Genomic DNA, 13,464 nt, shown 5'->3' on the forward strand with positions numbered 1-13,464 from the left:
GGGATGAACCAATTCTGTGCCATTATGCTGTCCATGTATATCAGAACATTGTGATTGACTTTGATTTTCCAATTGATGTTAAATTAACTTATAGATGATAACAATTTAAAAAATGCTAAAGAAGGTAGATCCTTATGGTAAGTGAATAATGTGTTAGAACCATGTCTAGATATTCTCACTCTTTAAGAACTCTATTTTGCTCTGGAACTTTCTGCCAAATTGATGCAATTCTGTCAGCCCTGTTCCCAAAGGCAGGTTCATAAGCATTCTTTATGAGATAGATGCAATCTATCCTTGTTGTTAATTCTGTATTTTTTAATTCACCTACTTGTTAAGATTTGTTTGCAACCCAAAAATGAATACTCTAATGCTTTATGGTCATTCCCAGACATATGCAGAGCTACATAAAATTTGAGTGGCCCACATGACTTACACATCCAGCTGAGGTTGAATATGAGAATCATCTGCCTTCTTGTTCCAGTTCTCACTGCAAACAGGTGTCCTTCTTGTAGTCCATTTAACACCATCTCTTGTTTTGGGTTTGTATTTTGCACTTTTTGATGATGATTCTGTTGTTTAAAATGGTGCCCAAATGTAGTGCTGAAGTGCTGCTTAGTGCAAGTAGATGGCGGTGTGCCTTATGGAGATAATATGAGTGTTAGATAATCTTTGTTTAGGCATGAGTTCAATATTAATGAATCAACAACAGTTTATAGTCAGAAAAAGGAAGAAGAAATTCTACAATCTTTATGTGAGGCTGCTCCAGGAAGTGCTAACGTAACATCTATGGTGCGTGATAAAGCTATGGAAAAGTGGCTATATTTGTGGATTCATGAAATGACAACTGATTTTAAGAGTGTAGTGGATAGTATTGTTGTGAGGCTGAAAGCCCAACAAATTTATGGTCACATTACTCGGGGTCAGGAAAATGTTTAACCATTCTTGGCTAATTCTGGCTGGCTCTCACATTTCAAAAGGTGATAGATATGATGTGAAAAATGTTAAACTTGAAGATAAAGCAAGTTCTGCAGATCAGGATGCTGCAGAAGAATTTTTAAAAATACTGCTAAGTGTTATACAGGAAAAAAGTTATGTCATCAATACTGGTGAAGCTGGATTTTTTGACAAGGACATTGGGAAATGAACCTATATAATGCAAGTGGCATTTTGATGGATGACAGTTTTGTGGCCAGAGGCTCATAGAAGCCTTGTGTTTATCCTAAGAGCAATAGTTCAGAGTTCAGAACAGTTTTATAGAACATAACTGCTACAAATAGGGGGAATCAACTGTACATATTTAATCATCTTATTTTTTTTCTCTACCAAACTGAATTTCTTTGCTACTTTATATCAGTGAGCAATCCTTTTTATAACTATTAGATCTATTAGATATTCACTTCTCTGAACAATGCAGTTCATTTTTATGCAACTCTTATCTATTCTATGTATGAAAGAAATTGAAGCTTTAGGACTCTATGCTTGAATAATTAAAATATGCAGACTATAAGGAGTTAAGATTTAAAATACTTTTTCTCTGGAAGCACCTGCGTGGCTCAGTTGGTTAGGCATCCGACTTCGGCTCCAGTCATGATCTCAGGGTTCCTGAGTTTGAGCCCCATGTTGGGCTCTGTGCTGATACCTCAGAGCCTGGAGCCTGCTTTGGATTCTGTGTCTCCCTCTCTCTGCCCCTCCCCTGCTCGTGCTGTATCTCTCTGTCTCTCAAAGGTCAATAAGCATTAAAAGAATAATAATTTAAAAAATAAAATACTTTTTCTCTGTAGCCACATCAAAATCCATCTGGATAATTTTCTGGTAAACAGATGAGCCTGGCTTTGGGAAGGGTGTTTATCTTCTTAGATATTTCATTGTTTTTAAAGGTGTAGAACTCTATCATACATGTGGGGTTGGGAGAACCAGAATAATGAACACTAGTGTTAGAGGCTCCTTCCTTAGAGGAAGATTATATGCCCAGGACATGAAGGACATGATTTAATAGGATTTGTTATAAGATAATTAGGCTGGTGCTTTACTATACTTTTATTTAAAGAATTTATGAGTAAACCAGTATTTATTATTCTTGTGGTAAATTGTTATAGTTGTTTCACTTCCTTTTCTTATATTTAATAAGTATTTTCCATAATCTTGCTTCTTCTAGCCATGACTTAAACACTTCACATTATAGAAAGACATAGCAGTTGTTGCACAGGTAAATAAGATCATATGATATCTTATGATGCTGAGAAATGTCATATCAGTTTTTCAAACTTAGTATTAACCATCTGCTAAGTTATAGCTGCAGAACTAGCCATATGTTTGAATCATTTCTCTTATTCAATGTATAGAGTTAAAAAAAGGTCTTCAGCTGCTATTGTCCAAACACCCTATGGACCTATGGAATGTTTCTCAAGATATTTATTTATTAATACAGGTCATTTATTTTGAGGGAGTTTAGTATAGTGGTACTATAAGGTACTATCTCCTTGTGTTACCTTGAATAATTTTAAAGTGATGGCTTTTGGCTTTTAGCTTTTAATTATTCAACTAATTTAGCAAAATTTAGAGACTTTACAAATATAATGTATGTAAAAACGAAGCATATTATTTTCATTTTCTAAAAGTTTCTTCTAATTATATATTTGGCAAGTACATAGTTTTTCATATTGAACTTGGTAAAGACTGTTAAACTATTTTTACTTTATACAGAAACTTTTATTAGTCTGTTGCCAAGAGCATAATGTTTGATTTGTTGGTTTCTAGTTTTGCTAACTTGTAATATAATTATCATTTATAACTACTAAGAAAAATAATTTAAAATTTTAATTTGAGCCTACCCAGGTTCATAGCAGCATTATTCACGATAGCCAAAAAGTGGAAGCAAACCCAGTGTCTATCGACAGATGAACAGATAAACAAAGTGTGGTAAATATACATACCATGGAATATGGTAATAATAATAATAATGAATAATAATTCAGTCTTAATAGGGAAGGAAATTCTGACACATACAATAACATGGCTGAACCTGGAGCACATTACACTAAGTGAAGTAGACATTCGCAAAAGCCCAATTCCTTATTCCACTTATATGAGGGACCGAGAGTAGTCAAACTCAGAAACAGAAAGTAGAATGGTGGTTTCCAGGGGCTGCGGGGAGGGGTAATGGGGATTGTTATTTAATGGGTAGAGTTTCAGTTTTGTAAGATCAAAAAGTTCTGAAGAATTTTGCTCAACAATGTAAATATGCTTAATGCTAGTAAACTGTACACTTAAAAATTAAGACAGTAAATTTGTTATGTGTATATTACCACAATTAAAAATGACAAAAAATATTCAGAAGAATCCACGAAATGATTAGTTTATTACTCTGACTTTTGTAATGTTTTTAATTAAGAATCAATGTAAAATTTCTTTCTACCACTAAAATATCATGAAGATAAGTGATTTTTCCAACGAAGTAAATTTTTCCCGTGTGTGTGTGTGTGTGTGTGTGTGTGTGTGTGAATGTGTGTGTGTGAATGTGTGTGTGTGTGTGTGTGTGTGTGTGTGTGTGTGTGTATGGGTATACTTATTTTATAATCCCACCAATATTTGGGCTACTTATTGAGAATAAAATCTTCTCAAGAAATATTCATACAAAACCCTTCATTTCCATTTAATAGTATAATGAAAACCACTGTGTGTGACCTTAAAGCCTGTATTTTTTCAATGTCGGTGCCAAAACTTGAGTAAGTTATTCCTCTTTGAGGATTATCAATTACATCTGGTAGTATCTGATAATTGACTAACCCAATCTTCATGAATCTTTTCCCTCCCACCAGGGTGCCTTGTCCTGGTATCTCTGAATATACTTTTTATTGTCTCTTCTGTTTCTTCATTTCTGCTTTCCCTATCTATGTTTCTCCACCCAACCAATGCCTCCTGATATGGATATTTTGCAACGTTCAATCCTTGGACTTTTGCTATTTTCAATATATGTTCATTCTAAAAATAACTCATTTATTCTCACAGTTTTAAGTCTTACCTGTAGGGAAATAGACCAAGTGACTTGGTCACTTTTTCCTAAGGGTCTATAGTGAGCTTAATCAGAGTGAGGGTATATGTCAGGGCTAAAAAATTCAAAGGAACCAATAAAAGGGAGCCAATCATATTCTTATTATTTATTTAATAGACATTGAGTACTTAGCATATGTGATAGTTGCTAAGGAAACAAAATCTATGAGAAACTTAGGATTTAGAAAGGGAGAGAGGTAAACAAATCATTTTAGGACAACAGGGTAATATTTATGATAAGATGATTTATGGGAAGTTAAGATAATAAAGAAAAGGAATTTTTGAGAGAGAGAGAGAGAGAGAGAGGGGCAGAAAGAGTGAGACAGAGGATTCAAAGCAGGCTGCACACTGTGATGATAGAGCCCTCTGTGGGCCTTGAACTCAAGAATCATGAGATCATGACTTGAGCCGAGATCAAGAGTTGGCTGCTTAAACAGCTGAGCTACCCAGACATCCCCAAAAAAGGAATTTTAAAGCAGTATGTGCTGATAAATGTTTAACAATTAGTTCTATGGAGGAAAAAACCAAACTCTCCACCCTCAATTTGTAGCAGTTGATTATTCCCATGGTATAAATACTTCTGCCATGGATGATTTCAGGCTATCAGCCTGATACCAGTGAACATAGGCTTGGAAAGCAACATTCACAAGTGGCTGGCACAGCCCATATGAGGCAGCTCCAGAATAACACTACTTTTAAATCAGACTAGGGGTGCAATAAGGAAGGCTTCCTGAAGGAATCCACATTTGAGATGAAATTGATGGGAAAATATGAGTTAGCTAGAGAAAGGGATAGACAGGGACATAGATATCTGTTAGCAGAAACACCAGATAGATAAAATGCAGTTTTCAAACAAAGTGATTTATCCGTATGAGTGTAAATAGTTATGTGTAGCAGTAGTTAACATGGGCCTTGGGGAGCAGTGGAAGGTGAAGCCAGAGAAGAGGGCTTGGTGTGCTAAGATAAGAGTTGAGTCCTGAAAAGGAGCTTTGTGAGATGGAACACAGTGCAACCCAAATCCCATTTTTTTTTCTGTTGATTAAGCACAATACCCCTTCTTGATGATCTGCTATATAGACCAGGCACTGTGTTCGGTGCTTGACACATAAAGAGGAATAAGATACAGCAGTTTTGCTCTTGAGGAGATACTACTTGAATGGGTGACTTGTCAGCAGATGGAAGTTGTACCTGCCACTTTAACTGATGATGTTTTTGTGGACATTTCCATTTCATATCCACTTTCTATTTGGCCTCTGTATTTCCTGTATCCCCAAGGTTCCTCCACATTATACTTATTCCTAAATCCAGATCTTTGGCTTTGATGGCAACCCTGAGGTTAAGTCTCATATCTTTAACTTGCCACCCTAGGGGCTTCCTTCCTGCATTAGCATGTCCCAAACAAAACTACGCTTTCACTAAGCCAAGTCCTTTTGTAATCATCCCCCTTTTATATTCTCAGCTTCCAAACCAAGGGGATAATCTTTAAATCACCCCTTGTATTCATTACCTAGCCTTAAGTAGATACAAATTTCTTTGAGTTCCTTTTTCTGTGTTGATCTCTTATTGCAACTTATTTATTTATTTATTTATTTATCTATCTATCTATCTATCTTTAATCACTCTGGTCCATGGCTCTATCACCTGAGAGCTAGCATTTTGTAGGAGACTACCAACTGAGTCTCTGTGATTTATCCTGCTAAATAATTGCCAGATTAACCTTCCTCCCATACTGTCAAGATCTAGTTTCCTTACTTTTTGGATACTTGCAATGCTGACATGGACAAGGGACAGAAGAAAGAGAATTATGATGATGAAGAGGTGTGAGCCTGCTCTCCAAGTTTCCTTCCCCTTCTCCCCCAGTCTATCCCAGTGGAAACTCGAGAAAATATCAATCCAGATAGGACTCTCGCTGCAGTCAGAAAACTTCTATATTGATGAATTCCAATTCCAAGGGCATCCTTGTTTAGATTTGTCTAAGTCCAGGTCTTTATTCTGGGGAAGAGCTAGTTGGGACATGAAGAAGCACCATTTCACTGCTAAGTCTTATTAAAGAGCTTCTTAATCCTGAGACCAGTCCTGCTTCCTTCTTTGTACAAAATGTTCAGTTGCCTCACTTCAGATTTGGTCTCTTCTATGACTGTCATCTCCACACACCTGACAACCTCTCTTGGCTGTCACCTGACATCTAGTCTCCTGAGCCCAGTGCTACCCTCAGGACTCAGATCAACCTGAGTTTTGATAACTAACAAGATGCCAGGCCAGCTGGGTTTTAATCTTAGTTTTGTGGTCCTGTCACACTTTCTTCCTCATTGCAGATCTTTTGAGTCAGGTCTGTTTATTTATCCCACACAGGCAACCCTTCTAAGCTATCAGATCTTTGTTCAGGAACATGTTTATTGGTTTCTAGAATCAAATGCCATGCTTTTAAGGTTTTCTGCATTGAATTTATTTCTTTCACATTTCTTTCCATCATTTCCTTCACTATACTTACTCCAACTTCTTTGCTTTTAGTCAGTTTATTCCACCCACATAATAAATCTTGTTTTCTCCTCTTTCCAGATCCAGCTGCCATTTAGAAATTACACTGCTCTTGCATGAAATCTTCCCCATTGACTCAGACTTCACCTTGATTTCTCCTTTCTCTCTCTCTTGAATTTCCTATCTCACATATTTAACCTCCTGTTACATTAATTAGCAACTAAAATATCTGTTTCCCATGTACTTTGCTCTTTAAATAAACCATAAACTGCAGAAAGAAATTCTTCTTATAAAATACAATCTTTTGCATGACCCACTAAATCAAACCACAGTTCAGAGTAAAGCAAGTCAATAATTATTTGGTAGTTCTGGTGGTTAACAGATGTGCTTAATTATGATGGTAACCTGAGATATTTTAACAAATTACATATGTACATGATCCCAGGGTTGTGGGATCGAGCCCTGCATTAGGCTCTGTGCTGAGTGTGGAGCCTGCTTAAGTCTCTGTCTCCCTCTGCCTCTCTCCCCTGCTTGTGCTCTTTCTCTAAAATTAAAAAAAATTGCATATGTAATATGATATAACATTAATTGTGTACCCTTTACAGGCTACAGGCATTGTGTACAGGTTACAGGCACTGTGATGAATGTTGAAGATATACTCTCTACCTTTGGGAAGTTATAATATACTTGAAGGAAACAGACAAGTCTTTATGACTTATGAAGATCACCAATATCTGTATCCTATTTTGGATACATATTATTAATGATAAGCATGTAGAGATTTATGGCAGTTGCTTAATTTGAATGTTAATATTAATAATAATACTAATAAAAATAAGTTATTTGGAAATTCATCTGCCCACTATTGAATGGAAACACGGTAATCTTTGCTCCTCCTCAAACGATATAACAAGCATGCAGTGTTCTTGTGGTTAAGAGTATGATTATGATTTATACTTTGGAATTAAGTAGATGTGTTCAGAAGGGTACAAGTCCTGGTTCTGCCACTTATGTGATCTTAATTTGTTTTTCTTTTGCCCCTCCCCCACATCGAGTTAATTAACACATCCATTATCTCATATATTTACCACCACCCCCCTTTTTGGGTGAGAACATTTAAGTTCTTTAAAAAAATTTAATTAACTTTCTCTGGGCCTTGTTTTTCTTCAATTTACCCAGTATATAGGGATAAAATGACATCTACCTATTTTTTTTTTTTTTAATTTTTTTTTTCAACTTTTTTTAATTAATTTATTTTTGGGACAGAGAGACAGAGCATGAACGGGGGAGGGGCAGAGAGAGAAAGAGACACAGAATCGGAAACAGGCTCCAGGCTCCGAGCCATCAGCCCAGAGCCCGACGCGGGGCTCGAACTCACGGACCGCGAGATCGTGACCTGGCTGAAGTCGGACGCTTAACCGACTGCGCCACCCAGGCGCCCCGACATCTACCTATTAAAGCACTTTGGAGAATGAAATAAAATCATGAATCAAGTGTTTAGCACATAGCTAGAAATCATATAAATGCTTTGACTCTAATGACTCTCCAGCCCTAAGGTACTCACTGAGCTACATTTCCCACCCAGTGTATTATTATGGTGATGATGCTGATGCTAATGATGAAAAACAGGTATCATTTATTAAGTAATTTGGTTCCTATGTGTCTGGTTCCCGCTAATAATTTTAACGTGAAGTTCCAGTTTGTTTTCATTTGAACATTAGATCTGTGAGATCCTTTTGACCTCAGAGACCTAAGACTACACAAGTGGTAGTAGTAAATGTTCTAGCATAGGGGAACAAGAACAGGATATAATGTAATTCTCTCATAAACTTGCTGAAAGATTTGGGTTGATCAATCTCTGAATCTCAATTTCTTCAGGTATCAAAGGAATAGTTCTGACTAGACAATTCTCTTTTTAAAGTTTATTTATTTATTTTGAATGAGAGAGAGAGAGTAGGCATGAGTGGAGGAGGGGCAGAGAGAAAAGGAGAGAGAGAGAGAGAGAGAGAGAGAATCCCAAGCAGGCTCTGCACTGTCAGCATGGAGCTGTGGAGCCCGATGTGGGGTTCAAACCCACAAATGTAAACCATGAGATCATGACCTGAGCCAAAACCAAGAGCCAGATGCTTAACTGAATGAGCCACCCAGCTGCCTCCTGACTCGACATTCTTGAGATGCCATCTACCTTTAACATTCTGTGATTTTGATCCACTGCACATGTACAGGATAGGAGAAACATGGCTGAACAGCAGTTCATTAAAAAAGTGACATGACTTCCAAAAATGCTAATGTAAAGTTCAACTGATTAATAAAAGCAGCCTACTGGCAAATGAAGATCTGTTAAGGGAGCAATCAGAGGACTAGGAGGGAAGATGGTGGCATAGGAGGATGCTGGGCTCACCTCATCCTACTGATTGCTTAGATTCCACCTACATCTGCCTAAATAACCCAGAAAACTGTCAGAAGACTAGCAGAATGGACTCTCTGGAGCCAAGTGTAGATGAGAGGTCCACGGAAGAGGGTAGGAAGGGCGGAGAGGTGGTGCATGCTACACAGACTGGCGGGAAGGACCTGGGGCAGTGGAGGGGCAGCCCGCTGGGCAAGGCAGAGCCCCAAAGTCTGGCTTGCAAAAGCAAAGAGACAGGACCCTATGAGATCTGACAGCCAGCGGGACTTAACATCTGGAATGTTAAAAGTCAACAGTTCTGCTCGGAGAGTGGGAGGGCGAGAGGACACCGAGAGGGAGAGATTGAGCCCCAGAAGATAGAGCTCAGCTTGGTGGGGAACAAAGGCACAGGGAAGTGCCATCCCCCTCACCCATACCCCCAGCCAAAATCCCAAAGGGAACCAGTTCCCGTCACCAAACTTGCTTGCACCGTGCAAACACCCAACACTGTGCTTCTGTGGATCCATCTCTCCGACGGGTCCGCCTCCCTCCCAGTGCTGCAGGGCCCCTCCTGCAGGGGAACACCGATGGCAAAGAGAGCTAAGCCTGCCCCTCCTGCCCCTGTGCACCTTGTGAATCCACCCTGGCTAATACGCCAGACCCAGCAAAGCAGCACCACAAACCTGGCAGTGTGCGAGTAGCCCAGACAGGGGCCACACCACTGCACAGTGAGTCTTGCCCCTGGGAGAGGGGAAGATAAGGTACACACCAGTCTCACTGTGGCCCCAGCGGTGGGCTGGGGGCAGACATCAGCTCTGACTGCGGCCCCGCCCACTAACACAAGTTACTCCAGACAGCACAGGGGAAGTGCTCTGCAGTTTGGAGTCACCGCAGGGACTATCAAAATGATGAAACAGAAAAACTCTCCTCAAAAGAAACTCCAGGAAGTAGCGGCAGCTAACGAATTGATCAAAAACGATTTAAGCAATATAACAGAACAAGAATTTAGAATTATAGTCATAAAATTAATTGTTTGGTTTCCAAAAAGCATAGAGGACAAGGACAGCAGAGAATGTATTGCTACAGACATCAAGGGACTAAGAAATAGTCATGAGGAACTAAAAAATGCTATAAATGAGGTGCAAAATAAAATGGAGGCAGCCATAGCACGGATTGAAGAGGCAGAGGAGAGGATAGGTGAATTAGAAGATAAATTATGGAAGAAGAGGAAGCTGAGAAAAAGAGAGATAAAAAATCCAGTAGTATGAGGGGAGAATTAGAGAACTAAGTGATGCAATCAAATGGAACAATATCCGTATCATAGGAATTCCAGAAGAGGAAGAGAGAGAGAAAGGGGCTGAAGGTGTACTTGAACTAATCCTAGCTGAGAACTTACCTGATCTGGGGAAGGAAAAAGGCATTGAAATCCAAGAGGAACAGAGAACTCCCTTCAGACATAACTTGAATCGATCTTCTGCAGGACATATCATAGTGAAACTGGAAAAATACGAGGATAAAAAGAAAATTCTGAAAGCATTTAGGGATAAACAGGCACTAACTTACAAAGGGAGAGCCATTAAGAGTGGTGGCAGACCTTGGCAGACTGCCAGAAACTTGGCAGGCCAGAAAGGAATGGCAGGAAATCTTCAAGTGATGAACAGAAAAAAACATGCAGGCAAGAATCTTTTATCCAGCAAGTCTGCCATTCAGAATAGAAGGAGAGATAAAGGTCTTCCCAAACAAACAAAAACTGAAGGAATTAATCACCACTAAACCAGCCCTCCAAGAGATCCTAAGGGGGATTCTGTGAGTGAAATGTTGCAAGGATCACAAAGTACCAGAGACATCACTACGAGCATGAAACCTACAGACATCACAATGACTCCAAACCCATATCTTTCTATAATAACACTGAATGTAAATGGACTAAATGCTCCAACTAAAAGGCATAGGGTATCAGAATGGATAAAAAAAAAAAACAAGACCCATCTATTTGCTGTCTACAAGAGACTCATTTTATACCTGAGGACACCTTCAGATTGAAAGTGAGGGGATGGAGAACTATCTATCATGCTACTGGAAGTCAAAAGAAAGCTGGAGTAGCCATACTTATATCAGACAAACTAGACTTTAAATTAAGGGCTGTAAGAAGAGATGAAGAAGGGCATTATATAATAATTACAGTGTCTATCCATCAGGAAGAGCTAACAATTATAAATGTCTATGCGCCGAATATGGGAGCCCCCAAGTATATAAAACAATTAATCACAAACATAAGCAACCTTATTTATAAGAATGTGGGAATTGCAGGGGACTTTAATACTCCACCTACAACAATGGATAGATCATCTAGACACAGGATCAATAAAGAAACAAGGGCCCTGAATGATACATTGGATCAGATGGACTTGACAGATATACTTAGAGCTCTGCATCCCAAAGTAACAGAATATCCTTTCTTCTCGAGTGCACATGGAACATTCTCCAAGACAGATCACATACTGGGTCACAAAACAGCCCTTAATACATATAAAAGAATTGAGATCAGACCTTGAACACTTTCGGACCACAGTGTTATGAAACTTGAAATCAATCACAGGAAACAGTCTGGAAAACCTCCAAAAAGCATGGAGGTAAAAGAACACCCTACTAAATAATTAACGGGTCAACCAGGAAATTAGAGAAGAAACTGAAAAATATATGGAAACAAACAAAAATGAAAATACAACAATCCAAACGCTTTGGGATGCAGCAAAGGCAGTCCTGAGAGGAAAATGCATTGCCATCCAGGCCTCTCTCAAGAAATAAAAAAAATCCCCAATACAAAATCTAACATCACACCTAAAGGAAATAGAAACAGAATAGCAAAGATACCCCAAACCCAGCTGAAGAAGAGAAATAATAAAGATCAGAGAAGAAATAAACAATATAGAACCTAAAAAACTGTAGAGCAGATCAACAAAACCAAGAGTTGGTTTTTTGAAAACATAAACAAAATTGATAAACCTCTAGCCAGGCTTCTCAAAAAGAAAAGGGAGATGACCCAAACAGATAAAATCATGCATGAAAATGGAATTATTCCAACCAATCCCTCAGAAATACAAGCAATTATCAGGGAATACTATGAAAAATTATGTGCCAAAAAACTGGACAACCTGGAAGAAATGGACAAATTCCTAAGCACCCACACACTTCTAAAACTCAAACAGGAAGAAATAGAAAACTTGAACAGACCTATAACCAGCAAAGAAATTGAGTCAGTTATCAAAAATCTCCCAACAAATAAGAGTCCAGGACCAGATGGCTTCCCTGGGGAATTCTACCAGACATTTAAAGCAGAGATAATACCTATCCTTCTCAAGTTGTTCCAAAAAATAGAAAGGGAAGGAAAACTTCCAGATTCATTCTATGAAGCCAGCATCACTTTGATTCCTAAACCAGACAGAGACCCAGCAAAAAAAGAGAACTACAGGCCAATATCCCTGATGAATATGAATGAAAAAATTCTCAACAAGATCACCATGATCAAGTGGGATTCATTCCTGGGATACAGGGCTGGTTCAACATTTGCAAATCAATCAATGTGATACATCACATTAATAAAAGAAAAGAACCATATGATCCTGTCAATCAATGCAGAAAAAGCATTTGACAAAATTCAGCATCCTTTCTTAATAAAAACCCTCGAGAAAGTCGGGATAGAAGGAACATACTTAAAGATCATAAAAGCCATTTATGAAAAGCCCACAGCTAATATCATCCTCAATGGGGAAAAACTGAGAGCTTTTTCCCTGAGATCAGGAACACGACAGGGATGTCCACTCTCACCGCTGTTGTTTAACGTAGTGTTGGAAGTTCTAGCATCAGCAATCAGACAACGAAAGGAAATCAAAGGCATCAAAATTGGCAAAGATGAAGTCAAACTTTCACTTTTTGCAGATGACATGATATTATACATGGAAAACCCGATAGACTCCACCAAAAGTCTGCTAGAACTGATACATGAATTCAGCAAAGTTGCAGGATACAAAGTCAATGTACAGAAATCAGTTGCATTCTTATACACTAATAATGAAGCAACAGAAAGACAAATAAAGAAACTGGTCCCATTCACAATTGCACTAAGAATCATAAAATACCTAGGAGTAAACCTCACCAAAGATGTAAAGTACCTGTATGCTGAAAACTATAGAAAGCTTATGAAGGAAATTGAAGAAGATACAAAGAAATGGAAAAACATTCCATGCTCGTGGATTGGAAGAATAAATATTGTTAAAATGTCAATACTACCCAAAGCTATCTACGCATTTAATGCAATCCCAATCAAAATTGCACCAGCATTCTTCTCAAAGTTAGAACAAGCAATCCCAAATTTTGTATGGAACCACAAAAGACCCCGAATATCCAAGGTAATTTTGAAGAAGACCAAAGTGGGAGGCATCACAATCCCAGACTTTAGCCTCTACTACAAAGCTGTCATCATCAAGACAGCATGGTATTGTCACAAAAACAGACACATAGACCAATAGAATAGAATAGAGACTCCAGAA

The sequence above is a fragment of the Neofelis nebulosa genome, chromosome 6 (genome assembly GCF_028018385.1).
Source record: "Neofelis nebulosa isolate mNeoNeb1 chromosome 6, mNeoNeb1.pri, whole genome shotgun sequence".
NCBI lineage: Eukaryota > Metazoa > Chordata > Mammalia > Carnivora > Felidae > Neofelis > Neofelis nebulosa.